The following is a 15,624-nucleotide window of genomic DNA, read 5'->3' as shown; positions in this document are numbered from 1 at the left end:
CCTTCGGCTTCATAGCAGCATTAGTGCCACTATTGGCCAGAAGCTGCTGTCAAAGTAACGGCAAGGCCCGCTGTTATTTATGGGTAAATGGTAGAGCAACTTCAGGCAAGGAGCAGATGCGCAGTTAAATGCGAGTATCCAAAAGTTGCTGCCCAAGCTGTGCCGCTGCACCGTTAGCTTTGAGAAAACAGCATCTCGCCCTTAGCCTCCCACTTTTTGTTTTAGAAACTTGTTGTATTTCCCGTTAAACTTACCACAGAAAGCTAAGCCTTGTCAGCTAAGTCAGCTGTGGCTCAGTGGGCAGCACACTCGCCTCTGAGTCAGAAGGTTGTGGGTTCACAGTCCCACTCCAGGGACACGAGCACATAAAGCTAGGCTGACACTCCAGTGCAGTGCTGAGGGAGTGCTGCACTGTCGGAGGTGCCGTCTTTCGGATGAGATGTTAAACCGAGGCCCCGTTTGCTCTCTCAGGTGGACCTAAAAGACCCCATGGCACTATTTCGAACAAGATTAGGGGAGGTGTCCCGGCCAATACTTCTCCCTCAACCAACATAATCAAAACAGATTATCTGGTCATTATCACATTGCTGTTAGTGGGAGCTTGCTGTGCCCAAATTGGCTGCCGTGTTTCCCACATTACAACAGTGGCTTCACTTCAAAAGTACTTCTTTGGCTGTAAAGCGCTTTGAGACGTCCGGTGGTCGTTAAAGGTGCTGTATAAGTCTTTCTTTCTTTCTATTACAAGTGTAAGTACCCTATTAACGACAGGGTAAGTGTTAATTACAGACAATCAACCTCCCTGGCACCGAAAATTAACACTTACAAGTGTGGAGTCTCATTCATTCAGGCTTAGAATTTTTCAGGGAAATTATAAAAATGTCAAATTGCAAATTTAATCATTTTTCTTATGTTTCCTCACTGTCTCTTTTCTCTCTCTCTTACTCTAAACTTTATTTCCCTCTTTATTTCTCTTTCTGTACCTGATTTGACATTTAATTCACCCCCTTTATTTCACCCGTCATCGTCGTTGGGTCAAAATCCTGGAACTCCCTCCCTAACAGCACTGTAGGAGTACCTTCACCATACAGACTGCAGCATTCAAAAAGGCGGCTCACCACCACCTTCTCAAGGGCAATTAGGGATGGACAATAAATGCTGGCCTTGCCAGCGACGCCCACATCCCAGGAACGAATTAAAAAAAAACTCCTCCTCAGTCCTTCCTTTGTTTATTTCCCAATCCTTAAACCTCCTTAGTTACGGAGATACCCTGTTGGTTGCCCTGTTCACTCTGGCCCCATATGCCCTGTTGGCCAGGTATTGTTTCTCGGCCTTTTGGCTAAGATCAAGTGTAGTATTTGTACCGAGTGTTGTAGATTGGCACATTCCAAGGTCTAGGACTACGTGCTGAGGGACGCAGCGATGCTTGGTGCCACCGTCACAAAGGCTCAAAGGGGAAAGGCCTCATTGTAGAGCCCTCCCGCCATTGTACACTGAGGGGCTGGAACCAGTGTAAAACCCCTTCGGGGTGAATGTATGAGGATATATGTAAAATCAGGCACCTCAAACCAATGCTGCCTCCGCAAGATCCTGCAAATCCATTGGCAGGATAGGCGCACCAACGTCAGTGTTCTCGCTCAGGCCAACATCCCCAGCATCGAAGCTTTGACCACGCTCAATCAGCTCCGATGGATGGGCCACATTGTCCACATGCCCGATACGAGTTTCCCAAAACAAGCGCTCTACTCACAGCTCCGACATGGCAAGAGAGCCCCAGGTGGGCAGAGGAAGCGCTTGTAGGACACCCTCAAAGCCTCCTTGAAAGAGTGCAACATCCCCACCAACACCTGGGAATACCTGGCCCAAGACCGCTTATAGTTCAACTGTTCAACTTCCGTCGCCTCCAGTCCAGATCCAAGGTTGTTACTTCCTCTGTCATCGAATTACAGTATGCAAACGACGCTTGAGTCTGCGCTCAATTGGAGGTCGAACTCCAAACAATCGTCAACACCTTCACCGAAGCGTACGAGAGTATGGGCCTTACACTAAACATCCGTAAGACAAAGGTCTTCTACCAACCTGCCCCCACCCCACAGTACTGCCCCCCGGTTATCAAAATCCATGACAAGGCCTTGGACAACGTGGACCACTTTCCATACCTCGGGAACTTACTGTCAACAAGGGCAGACATCGATGACGAAATCCAACACCACCTTCAGTGAGCCAGTGCAGCCTTCAGTCACCTGAGGAAGAGAGTGTTTGAAGACCAGGACCTCAAACCCGGCACTAAGCTCATGGTCTACAGGGCAGCAGTGATACTCGCCCTGCTGTGTGCCTCAGAGACATGGACCATGTGCAGCAGGCACCTCAAAGCACTGGAGAGGTACCACCAACGCTGCCTCCACAAGATCCTGCAAATCCATTGGCAGGATAGGCGCACCAACGTCAGTGTTCTCGCGCAGGCCAACATCCCCAGCATCGAAGCTTTGACCACACTCGATCAGCTCCGATGGACGGGTCACATCGTCCGCATGCCCGATACGAGACTCCCAAACAAGCGCTCTACTCGGAGCTCCGGCACGGCAAGAGAGCCCCAGGTGGGCAGAGGAAACGCTTCAAGGACACCCTCAAAGCCTCCTTGAAAAAGTGCAACATCCCCACCGACACCTGGGAATCCTTGGCCCAAGACCGCACAAAGTGGAGGAGAAGCATCCGGGAAGGCGCCGAACACCTCGAGTCTCTTCGCCGGGAGCAAGCGGAAGCCAAGCGCAAACAGCGGAAGGAGCGCACGTCAACCCAAGCACCCCACCCACCCGCCCTTTCAACCACCGTCTGCCCCACCTGTGACAGAGACTGTAGGTCCCGCATTGGACTCATCAGTCACCTGAGAACTCATTTTTAGTGTGGAAGCAAGTCATCCTCGGTTCCGAAGGACTGCCTAAGAAGAAGAAGAAGAAGATGTGTAACTGTACTGTATTGTAAATGTAAATGTATTAACCTGTATGACCTGTATTATACTATCTGAAATTGTGACATCTGGACAGAACTGTATGTACCTATGCAAATTTAATGATTAAAGAATATTTTTGAAAAAAAATCTGTTCTGCTATCAGTTTCATGTCTGATACGTCCCCTATCTGGGAACCAAACATTAAATTGATTTTTGGAACAGGGAGATGGAACAGGGGCTTGCTCCGTCCACTCCACGCATCGACCTGGTATTGCAGTGCTTCTGGGAACGGTGTAGCTCCCTTTCGGAAGATATTTAAAATGAAAAACAGGTTTTTGGACCAAGTATTATTACTAAGGATGCTGATATACACCAGCTGCTTTCTCGGGGGAAATGTCTTTCCCCTGTGCTGGCTCAGTACCACTCCTTCTCGTCCTTTGCCCTCTTGCTGCTCCACCTTGCCCTGAAAGATGTCAGTCTCATGCCAGGTTGCGATATTTCTGGACTTCGGACATCAGAAACACGTGCCAAGTCCGGAAATGCCTGGGCCCAGGTTCCGCTAATTCCGGTTTTTGGTAAGCCTCCGGATTCCGGACCCCTGCCACCAATCGTCCCGAAGTCCGGATCCCGGAACATTCCGGATTCCAGAACTCTGGATTTGGGACGCTTAGCCTGTACTCAAGGTGTGGCCTCACCAAGGCCCTGTACAACTGTAGGAAGACATCCTTGCTCCTGTACTCAAATCCTCTTGCAATGAATGCCAACATACCATTTGCCTTCCTAACTGCTTGCTGCACCTGCATGTTTGCTTTCAGTGACTGGTGTACAAGGACACCCAGGTCCCTCTGTACATCAACATTTCCCAATCTATCACCATTTAAATAATACTCTACCTTTCTGTTTTTCCTACCGATGTGAATACTTATTTAAAAAGGGAGGTAGACAAAAGGCTGGAAACTATAGACCAGTTAGCCTAACATCTGTGGTTGGTAAAATGTTGAAGTCCATTATTAAGGAAGCAGTAACAGGACATTTGGATAAGCATAATTTAATCGGACAGAGTCAGCATGGTTTTATGAAGGGGAAGTCATGTTTGACAAATTTGCTCGAATTCTTTGAGGATGTAACAAACAGGGTGGATAAAGGGGAACCAGTGGATGTGGTGTATTTGGACTTCCAAAAGGCATTTGACAAGGTGCCACACAAAAGATTACTGCACAAGATAAAAAATCACGGCATTGGGGGTAATATACTGGCATGGGTGGAAGACTGGCTATCTAACAGAAAACAGAGAGTTGGGATAAATGGTTCATTCTTGGATTGGCAATCAGTAACTAGTGGTGTTCCGCAGGGGTCAGTTCTGGGACACCAGTCAGTTTGTACAGTTTTGGGGCGCTAAAGTCGGGCGTTCGGTAAATTTAGCGCCCGCCGGAAACTGCAGGCAACCGCGCCGAAATTCAGTGGATTTGGCCAAGAGTTTTGGCGAGCACTGAAACTGGCGTTGCAATGCTCGGTTCCGGCGCTAAACCGCGCTGCGGCCTGATAACGCCGATGCCAGGCGCAGCGCAGGTGCGGTCATGTGTTGCTTGACAGCAGACACCCTGACGCCGGCCTGCTCTTAAAGGGGGAAGGGTCAACTTTGACTGCTGCCACGCCCTGCACACTGGAGCCCTGCTGCTAGGCCTCAACAGTGCTGGTGGGACAAAATAGCGCCAGGACAGATGGTGATGGCCCGTGAAAGAGCCCAGCGCTTCTCAGACCATGCACTGAGGGTGCTGATTGATGCTGTCCAGGAGAGGAGACCCATCTTGTGCCCGGACAATGGCAGAAAGGCTCCCAGGAGAGAGTTCAGGAAAGCCTGGAGGAGCATCGCACACAGGGTCTCCTCAAACTCAGATGTGCCCAGGACTGCGGACCAGTGCCGCAAAAAGTTCAATGACCTCTGTCGGCTGGTGAAGGTGAGTACCCTTTCCACTGTCCTCCTCATCCTTGCATGTGAGCCTCGCACTATGGGCAAAGGGACCTCAAAGGCATAATGGGCAGCCCTCCTCACGCAGCAATGCCACTGGCATGATCATCAACAGCACTTTCTGCACTGACCACACTGGCCAGACTATTCCACCATGGGAGGCAGTACACACAGCAACAGGGCACCACACTGTACTTAGAGTCCGTCCTTTCTCTTGCAGGCCAAGCTGGCAAGAAATGCGCGCAGCCGGGTGGAGACCGGTGGTGGACGGCCCCACTACCAGGCTCTAAGTGCTCTGGAGGAGAGCGTCGCTGGACTCCTGCGTCCCCGGGTGACTGGCCCTGTAGCCATCGGGGATGCGGACCCTGTGCTGGGAGCCACTGGTAAGGAGATGACCGCTTGCAGCTCTCTCGTTGCCCTAGTGCTTCCGATCTAAATCCTTTCCCACTGACGGACAAATGCGCATAATGCCACCGCTCAGGCGTCCCTCGCTGACGCCCTGTCCTCACTGTAAAGCTACTCTTGTGCCTTCCTGCTTTCAGCTGCTGAGGAGGAGGTGGTCCCTGAGGCGCCGGGTGCCAGGCCCTTGGAGGAGGAGGACATCCAGGACGAGGAGGAAGCCGGCCCATCGGGCGAGCCCTCAGCCGTGCCAGGGGATGGCAATGAAGGGGGGACGTCTGGCATGCAGGAGAGCCAGGGGGAGGTGTTGCAGGGGAGGGCAGATCCTGCTTGCAGTGGGGTCCAGGCAGGCGGCAGGGGTCAGCCAGCTCGGCCGGCTTCTCCCCAGCTGCAGAGTCCTCTCTCCAGTCCGGAGAGTGGCCTCGGCCAGGAGGTGCGCCTCCTGCAAGAGATCTCGGTGGCGTCTGACCGGCGCCACCATGAGTTCATGGGGGTTGTGCAGCAGATGCTGCACGCCATCGAGTCCCTGGCTCAGAGTGTGGCAGCATTCAGGCAATCACAGGCCAGGGGGGTGGAGCAACTGGCCGCAGCGCACGCCAGGGGGGTCGAACTACTCGCGGCACTGCAGGAGGAGAGTCGCCAGAGAGGCGGTTCCTTCGACACACTGTCACAGCAGCTGGAGGCACATACCCGGGCAGTGCGATCACTGACTTCTGCCACACTCGCTTTGACGCAGAGGCGTCGCACCCGCACCCGCCGCCCTGCTGCAACACAGCGGGCTGGCCTCCAGCACATAGCTGCGCCAGCTGAACTGCCAGGCCGGACGACTGCCACTGTGTCTGCTGAGCCTCGCGCGCCTGGCAGCAGCCAGCTTGCCCCCCTTGGAGCATCCGACACTGCCACTCCCCCAGCCAGGGTGCGAGGAGCTGCTGCTGCCACTGATGCTGGCCAGCCACAGCCGAACCAGTCAGCAGCCGGCCCCTCCCGGGACGTGCATCGTGTTGGCCGACCCCCAAGGGCATCTGTCGCGACGCATGGGGGCCCTCATGAGCCTTCCCCCAGCCTTGAGGCCGCCACAGGGCCCACGTTGAGGCGGAGCAGCAGGCCAGGCAGGGGCCGGGGAAGGCTCTCTAAGGACTCGCCCTCTCGGCACAGCCGCTAGAGTGTGGTCTCTGCGGCATTGTATATATGGGGGGGATTGTGTTTTGGGGGCTGATTTTTGTGGATGGCCGAAATTGAAGGCATTTTTTGTTTTTATGGGGGCCTTTCTGTTGGCGAGGGGGGCCCTTTTTTTGTTACGGCCAATGTTGAAGGCCATGTGGATGGCCAACTTTTGTTAGTCCTCCCCAGGTTGGGGGAGTGACATATGTTTGTGACTGTTTTTTGGGTGTGTTCTGTGTTTTTGAGTTTCATGTGGGAAGGGGCCTCAGTTTGTTAAATAAAGGTTTTTATTTATTTAGCTTGTCCAGGTGTCATGTTTCAAGTGTTTGCTGCGTTAACCGGCTGACGGCTTCCGGAGCGGCTGCCTTCAGGTGCGCTCATTCCCACAGGCCATTCCCTCACAGCGGGCCTAGAAGTGTCGAGCAATAAGCCCCCGGCGTACGGCCCTTGGGCCTTCTGGCCCCCTCCTGGCCTGCTCCTCCTCCTCCTCCCCCTCCTCCTCCTGATGGTCCTCCTGCTCGTCCTCCTCAGGTGGTGGTGCAATGTCAGGTGGCAGTGCCTGCGTCCGGCGGATAGCCAGGTTGTGCAGCATGCAGCACACGACGACGAACTGGGACACTCTATCCGGCGAATACTGTAGAGAGCCGCCGGAGCGATCCAGGCAGCGGAAGCGTTGCTTGAGGACGCCTATGGTTTGCTCTATGACGTTCCTTGTTGCTTGATGGCTTTCGTTGTATGAGTCCTCCGCTGGGGTCCTGGGCGCGCGGAGCGGGGTCATGAGCCATGTGCACAAAGGGTAGCCCTTGTCCCCGATAAGCCATCCCCTTGGTGGAGGCTGTGCCTGGAACATGTCAGCCACAGTAGTCTGGCGCAGGATAAAAGCATCGTGGCTGCTTCCTGGGAAGCGGGCATTTACAGCTAGGATGCGCTGCCTGTGGTCACACACCAGCTGCACATTGAGGGAATGGTAGCCCTTGCGGTTGCGGTAAACCTCGGGATTGTCTTTAGGTGCCCGGATAGCCACATGCGTGCAGTCAATGGCGCCCTGCACCATGGGGAAGCCCGCGATCCTGCCAAATCCCACTGCACGCTGCTGCTGCCTCTGTTGGGTCATGGGGAAGGAGATGAACTGGTGTCTCCTCGCGAACAGTGCATCGGTGACCTGCCGGATGCAGCGATGTGCGGCGAACTGGGAGATGTTCGCGATGTCCCCAGCAGCGGCTTGGAACGAGCCGCTTGCATAAAAGCTGAGAGCCACCGTGAACTTCACTTCCACCGAGAGAGACGTCCTGGACATGAGCTGTGGCTGCAAATCTGCGTGAAGCAGCTGGCAGATCTCTCCAACCACCTCCCTTCTGAAGCGCAGCCTCTTTACACAAAGTGTCGCAGACATGGTGACATAGGACACCTGCTGCCGGTATTGCCTGGGTGCGTAAGGCCTACGTTGGCGACGCCTGATGGCCCTTCTGTGTCTACGCATGGCTGCCCGTCTCTCACAGCGTCTGCGAGCCCTCCGCACATAATGCTGCAACTCAATGTTGGCCCCCCATGCAGCCCCCATAATCAAGGTCGCAACAGTGAAATCAGCAAGAGTCAAATGTCAAAGCACTGGCCAGAAGCCAAAAAGACCTCTCCTATCTTGTCCCAAACCTGGAATCTCTGTCCCTTGGTCTCTGTGTAGAAATCCAAAGCAGTGAAGTCATTGCAGCAAAATGGCTGGGCTTTATAGGTCAGTGGAGGTGCCCTTTAATTTGCGCTGCCCAAGGCCCACAGGGCCTCTGCAACGTTCCATTTTACAATTCCTAATAGCGCCACGCCCACATTGGGCGGGCGCCACTCAATTTCCGGTTTGGGGCGCTAAAACAGCGTTGCGCGAGGATATGACGTCATAAGCTGCGCGCGCACCCGAGCGGGTGCCAACACTTTGCGCCGGCGCTAAATCTCAAATGAATTTGTGCGTCGGCGCAGATCGGTCTGCATTCCGGCGCTAAGGCTTTATCGACGGAAATATAGCCCTTTTTTGGCGTTAGCGCCTGGCGCAGCCAACTGAATTTCTAGGCCCAGCTCTTTACAATCTATATTAACGATTTGGAGGAAGGGACCAAGTGCAACATATCCAAGTTTGCCGATGATACAAAGATGGGAGGGAAAGCAGTGAGTGAGGAGGACATAAAAAACCTGCAAAAGGACATAGACAGGCTAAGTGAGTGGGCAGAAATTTGGCAGATGGAATATAATGTTGGAAAGTGTGAGGTTATGCACTTTGGCAGAAAAAATCAAAGAGCAAGTTATTATCTAAATGGAGAGAAACTGCAAAGTGCTACAGTACAAAGGGATCTGGGGGTCCTGGTGCATGAAACACAGAAGGTTAGTATGCAGGTGCAGCAGGTGATCAGGAAGGCCAATGGAATCTTGGCTTTTATTGCAAGGGGGATGGAGTATAAAAACAGGGAAGTCTTGCTTCAGTTATATAGGGTATTGGTGAGGCCACACCTGGAATACTGCGTACAGTTTTGATTTCCATATTTAAGAAAAGATATACTTTCTCTCGAGGCGGTTCAGAGAAGGTTCACTCGGTTGATTCCGGAGATGAGGGGGTTGACTTATGAGGAAAGGTTGAGTAGGTTGGGCCTCTACTCATTGGAATTCAGAAGAATGAGAGGCGATCTTATCGAAACATATAAGATTGTGAGGGGGCTTGATCGGGTGGATGCGGGGAGGATGTTTCCACTGATGGGTGAGACTAGAACTAGGGGGCATAATCTTAGAATAAGGGGCTGCCCTTTCAAAACTGAGATGAGGAGAAACTTCTTCACTCAGAGGGTGGTGAATCTATGGAATTTGCTACCTCAGAGAGCTGTGGAAGCTGCGACATTAAATAAATTTAAAATGGAGATAGACAGTTTCCTAGCTGATAAGGGAATTAGGGGTTACGGGGAGCGGGCAGGGAAGTGGACGTGAGTCTAGGTTCGGATCAGCCATGATCCTATTGAATGGTGGAGCAGGCCCGAGGGGCCGTATGGCCTACTCCTGCTCCTACTTCTTATGTTCTTATGTACTTCACATTTATCCACTTTATACTGCATCTGCCATGTATCTGCCCACTCACTCAACTTGTCTAAATCGCCTTGAAGCCTCTTTGCATCCTCCTCACAACTCACAATCCCACCTCGTTTCGTGTCGTCAGCAAACTTGGAAATATTACATTTGGTTCCCTCATCCAAATCATTGATATATATTGTGAATAGCTCGGGCCCAAGCACTGATCCCTGCAGTACCCCACTAGTCACCGCCTGCCACCCCAAAAAAGACCTATTTATTCCTACTCTCTGTTTTCTGTCTGTTAACCAATTTTCAATCCATGCCAGTATATTACCCCCAATCCCATTTAATTTTGCACACTAACCTCTTATGTGGGACTTTATCAAAGGCCTTGTGAAAATCTAAATACACCACATCCACTGGTTCTCCCTTATCTATTCTACCAGTTACATTCTCAAAAACTCCAGTAGGTTTGTCAAACACAATTTCCCTTTCATAAATCCATGTTGACTTTGTCTATTCTGTTGATATTTTCTAAGTGTCCTGTTATCACATCCTTTATAATAGACTCTAGCATTTTCCCTACTACTGATGTTAGGCTAACCTGTCTGTAGTTCCCTGTTTTCTCTCTCCCTCCTTTTTTAAATAGTGGGGTTACATTTGTCACCCTCCAATCTGCAGGAACTGTTCCATAATCTATAGAATTTCTCTGTCCTTTGAGGAAAGGGTAGGTCCTTAATTCCCTGGAGCGCATTGCGATTGATAGCTCAGTGGACAGAGACTTCTTCTCATAGACCCATAGATGGTAAATCTGAGAGGCTTCGTGAGAAAGTAAATAGTATGTTTGGAACACGCAGTCACTAGCCATAATCTTGCTATGTACTCAGGATGAGAAAAGGCCATCAGGTTACTACGTGCTCGTCCACTTCTGACTGGACTCACCTCCGCAGCCAATCCAGGAAACAGCTGTCAAAAATTCCTCTCCGACCGCTCAAAATCCAACAAGCAAACATCAGGGGGCCATAACTACATGGTCATTATGCAAAATCATACATTCCTTCGGACGTGATCTTGCATTTTTCCAAAATTGCATTCAGCGCCTTCCTCGCAGCCACCTCTCCAATGCCATGAACAAACACTCAACACCAAATTACAGACCAAATGTGACCAATTGATTCGTGGGAAAATGTTGTGCTTTATGTGTGGGCCAGTGTTTCTTCCTCTGGGTCTTCCCTTTGATGGCAGCATGTGGTGAGAGTCCGTTAATCATTATCGAAGTATTGCATCTTAAGTGAAGTGGCTCGCTGCTGGCTCTCTCTGAGGACTCGTGGGCTATAACTGGCTCATTATCTCCTCCTGGAGGATCAGAAGATGTCCCTGCAATTGCAGGTGCCACTTGTGCTGCTCTGCACGCATCCTTTGAGGAGATTGGCTGGGTGGCATGGATGATGAACTGCCCAGAGATACACATCCCTCGGCTCTGCCTCCTTGGCATAGCTGGCCATCCGTCTGAGTCTCCATAGCTTCAGTTGTGGGTAAGTCACGACCTGACTGAAGAGCATCTGTGGTTTCCTTTTAGATGGCAGAGAGAACGTTGAGACCTGATTTCTCCCCCAGCACTCACACAGAGTGGGAAGAAGGAAAATTAGGAAGCAGCAGAGAACGCAAGGAAAGAAAGAAAAGAAGGACGTGCATTTATATAGCGTCTTTCACATCCTCAGGACGTCCCAAAGTGCTTTACAGCCAATGAAGTAATTTTGAAATGTAGTAACTGTTGTAATGTAGGAAACACAGCAGCTAATTTGTGCAGAGCAAGATCCCACAAACAGCATTCTGATAATGACCAGATAATCTGTTTTAATGATATTGATTGAGAGATAAATATTGGCCAGAAAAGCAGAGAGAATTCCCCTGCTCTTCTTCAAATAGTGCCATGGGATCTTTTGCTGTCCCTGGTGCCTGTGAGAACTATTAAAATCACTAATTAAAATATTTAGATAAGGGCCCTATGCTTGTTGTAGGACAACTTTCTGATATAGGACTGCTCCAGCGCCTGACTCGCCGCATAATAAACTCACCCTGCAACTTGTGGTGTGAACAGGCAGGAAGTACCCTTCTGCAGTGCTATTTAAAGCGCTAATATATTACATACACAGCTTTTGATAAAAGTACCACATAATAGATTTGTTAGCTAAATTAAAGCCCATGGGATTAAAGAGACAGTGGCAGCATGGATACAAAATTGGCTAAGGGACAGAAAGCAGAGAGTAGTGATAAACATGTGTTCTTCAGACTGGAGGGACGTATACAGTGGTGTCCCCCAAGGGTCGGTACTGGGATCACTGCTCTTTTTGACATATATTAATGACCTGGACTTGGGTATACAGGGCATAATTTCAAAATTTACAGATGACACGAAACTTAGAAATGTAGTAAACTATCTCTGTAACCTGCTCCAGCCCTACAACCCTCCGAGATCTCTACGCTCCTCCAATTCTGGCCTCTTGCGCATTCCTGATTTTAATCGCTCCACAATTGGTGGTCGTGCCTTCAGCTCTGGAATTCCCTCCCTAAGGGACCTCGCTAACTCTCTCTCCTCCTTTAAATTTTTTGACTTAAAATACTCCTGTGCAGCGCCTTACTACGTTAAAGGCACTATATAAATACAAGTTGTTGTTGTTGTTAAGATGGTGCTTAAAACCTACCTTTTTGACCAAGCTTTTGGTCATCTGTCCTAATATCTCCTTATGTAGCCCCCCAAAAAACACAGCATTGGCAAAATCTCTTCTCAGCAGTCAGAATGAAGTTTTCAGAGTCAGAACATAACAACAGGTGTAGGCCATTCAGCCCCTCGAGGCTCTTACGTCATTCAGTGAGATCATGGCTGACCTGTACCCTTACTCCATTTACCCAATCAGACAATAATTGACACACTTCTTTTGTTTATTTTACTCCTTTTGTTTCTTTTACTTCTTTTGTCAGATCGCAGCCCTGCCTTCGATCTATTTTCTTTTCTTTCCAGTTTTGAAGAAGGGTTCGACCCGAAACGTCAACTCAAATTTCTCTCCACGGATGTTGCCTGACCTGCTGAGTTTTTCCAGCATTTTCTGTTGTTAGTTGACACACATACTTTGTTTGTGGTACATTGCACTTACACAAAGTTCCTTCACAACTGCAACAATTTTATTACGGTTGCTGTGAAGGCTGCGCTCACTCTACTCGTACACCTGGTCACCAAAGGAATAAAAAATGCTGCCGAGCTCAGCTATTTTTAATCAGAAAATATCAACTATTTAGCCTCACCAGGAAATGCACAAAAGAGGCAGCTGTGCTCATTGGCTGCCCAGGAAAGTACTACCAATATTAAACTTCTTCACCCAGAGAGTGGTGAGAATGTGGAACCTGCTGCCACAGGGAGTAGTTGAGGTGAATAGCATCGATGCATTTAAGGGCAAGCTAGATAAACACATGGGAGAAAGGAATAGAAGGACATGCTGATGGGGTGAGATGAAGAGAGATGGGAGGATGCTCGTGTGGAGCATAAACACCACATGGACCAGTTGGGCCGAATGGCCTGTTTCTGTGCTGTACAATCTATGTAATTCTATGTAATGACCCGCCTTGGCTCCATATCCCTGAACCAGAATCCTGATCTCTACCCACTGACCAGGGATAGAGAGAGGGAGCATCAACCAGGGTTCTGGCTCCTGATCAATAACCAGAGATTCTGTGATAGAGAGAAGGAACATCAGCCAGGGTTCCTGCTACTTATACGTACCCACTGACCTGGGATAAGAGAGCAGGCACATTAGCAAGGGTTCCTACTCCTGATCAATAATCAGTGACCATGGGATAGAGAGCGGGAACATCACTCAGGGATCCTGCTCCTGTGAGCTCTGCTGGAAATCATCAGTGGGTGTCAGGTGAAAACTGGATCTTAATTCATTCTGTTATCTATTAGATACAGATGGAATTGAGTTGGGAGTTTTAAGGATGGGAGAGATGGTTCAGGTGAAGCGCTCTTCGATGAGCTGCTCTCTGAAAGCTCTGGCATCTAGGGGCACTGGTGGTTGAGGCTGCTCCTGCTCTTCCTCCTCTTCATGCTCCTCTTCCTCCTCCCTCTGCACTTCTTGCATACCAACATAAGAAATAGGAGCAGAAGTAGGCCATTCGGCCCTTCGAACCTGCTCCACCATTCAATAAGATAATGGCTGATCTTCTACCCCACACTGTCCCCATATCCCTTGATTTCCTTAATATCCAAAAATCTATTGATCTCTGTCTTGCATAGACTCAATGACTGAGCATCCATAGCCCTCTGGGGTAGAGAATTCCAAAGATTTACAACCCTCTGAGTGAAGAAATTTCACCTCATCTCAGTCCTAAAGGTTCAAACCCTTTATTCTGAGAGTGTAAGCCCGAGTTCTAGGCTCTCCAGCCAGAGGAAACATCCTCCCAGCATCTGCCCTGTCAAGCCCTGTAAGAATTTTATATGTGTCAATGAGATCACCTCTCATTCTTCTAAATTCTAGGGAATATAGGCCTAGTCTCCTCAATCATCCTCCTAGGACAAACCCCCTATCCCTGGAATCAGTCTGGTGAACCTTCTTGCTGCCCAGGTGGTGGTACAGACTCATACCTCATGATGGCAAAGTTACAGAGCATACAGCAGTTGACCACAAATATGGATACCTGCTCAGGGCTATACTGCAAAACTTCTCCGGAACGGTCCAGGCAGCAGAAACATTACTGGAGCTCACCAATTATTTGTTTGTTGATGTTTCTGGTGGCGGCATGGCCAATGTTGTATGCCAGAGTTGCAGCTGTGCCCTCATTCCTCGCAGGAGTCATGAGCCAAGTTTGCAGGGAACAACATGTGTCACCCAGTATCCTGAAAGCCTGGCAGGAGTAAAGGTGGCACAGAGGAGTGGCACAGGATGAATGAGTCATGACTGCTGCCAGGAAACTAGGCACAGACATGCATGATGTGTTCGCCGCCTGTGGTCACAAGCCAGCTGGACATTGAGGAAGTGGAATCATTTTCGATTGATAAAGATGCCAGTCTGGTTATGGGGGGCATGCAAGGCTATGTGGGTGCAGTCTCTGGCACCTTGGACCATGGGGAAGCCTGCAATATGGCTGAAGCCTAGCGCTCTGTCATCCTGCTTTGCTCTGTCCATGGGGAAAATAATGTAGGTGTTCTTCCTGATGTAGTGAGACTCGGTGACCTCCCATATACAGGAGCAAACTGTAAATTGTGAGCAGCCACTGCTGTCACCAGCTGCAGCAAGGAAGGAACCTTGGCTTAAAAGTTAAGGGACATGTTGACTTTCACAGCCACAGGCCGTGCTGGCCATGCCCTGGTGTGGCTGCAGGAGGTGACGTAGCTCAGTGACAGCCTCCTTTGTGACACGAAGGTGCTTCAGGCATTGCTCCACCATGAAGTTGAGGTAGGAGAAGTGCTCCTTGAATAAACTCCTGCACAGTGCTGTCCACCTCCCTATTCGGGGAGCTGCTCTTAACCTCTCCTGTCCTCCTGGCTGCTCCCCTTTGCCCACCAGCCCTACCAGACCACCCATGGCAGCAGTACAACTGTTGTGAAGGAAGCCACAGCACCAGCAAAACCTCTTCTCACCAGTCAGAATTAAGTGTATCAACATTTTAAATAGCATTGCTGAAGGGTCCTTCCTGCCTGTTAGCACCACAAGTTGTTGGGTGAGTTTATTATGTGGTTATTCAGGCACTGGGGCAGCCCAATATCAGAAAGGGGTCTTACAGTGTCAGCTGTGGCTCAGTTGGTAACACACTCAAATTTGAGTCAGAAGGTTGTGGGTTTCAAATCCCATTCCAGGGACTTGAACACATAACACTAGGCTGACACTCCAGTGCAGTGCTGAGGGAGTGCTGCACTGGTGTCTTTCAGATGAAACATTAAACCAAGGCCTTGTCTGCTTTTTCAGGTGGATGTAAAAGAACCCATGGCACTATTTTGAAGAAGAGCAGGGGGGAGTTCTCCCCGGTGTCCTGGCCAATATTTATCCCTCAAACAACATAACAAAAACAGATTATCGGGTCATTATCACATTGCTGTTTGTGGGAGCTTGCT

At 50.1% G+C, this 15,624-nt stretch overlaps 2 pseudogenes; both read left to right on the top strand.

The window, feature by feature from the left end:
- Positions 1-1,316: 1,316 nt before the first annotated feature.
- Positions 1,317-1,386, top strand: LOC147099431 (U2 spliceosomal RNA; annotated as a pseudogene).
- Positions 1,387-3,077: 1,691 nt separating this feature from the next.
- On the top strand, positions 3,078-3,249 carry LOC147099430 (U2 spliceosomal RNA; annotated as a pseudogene).
- The last annotated feature ends 12,375 nt before the right edge of the window (positions 3,250-15,624 follow it).

This window comes from Somniosus microcephalus, chromosome 28 (assembly GCF_052327205.1).
Source record: "Somniosus microcephalus isolate GS21.2 chromosome 28, FLI_Smic_1.0, whole genome shotgun sequence".
Taxonomy (NCBI): domain Eukaryota; kingdom Metazoa; phylum Chordata; class Chondrichthyes; order Squaliformes; family Somniosidae; genus Somniosus; species Somniosus microcephalus.
The sequence above is the reverse complement of the archived record's forward strand: the minus strand, read 5'-3'. Positions and strand labels throughout refer to the sequence as shown.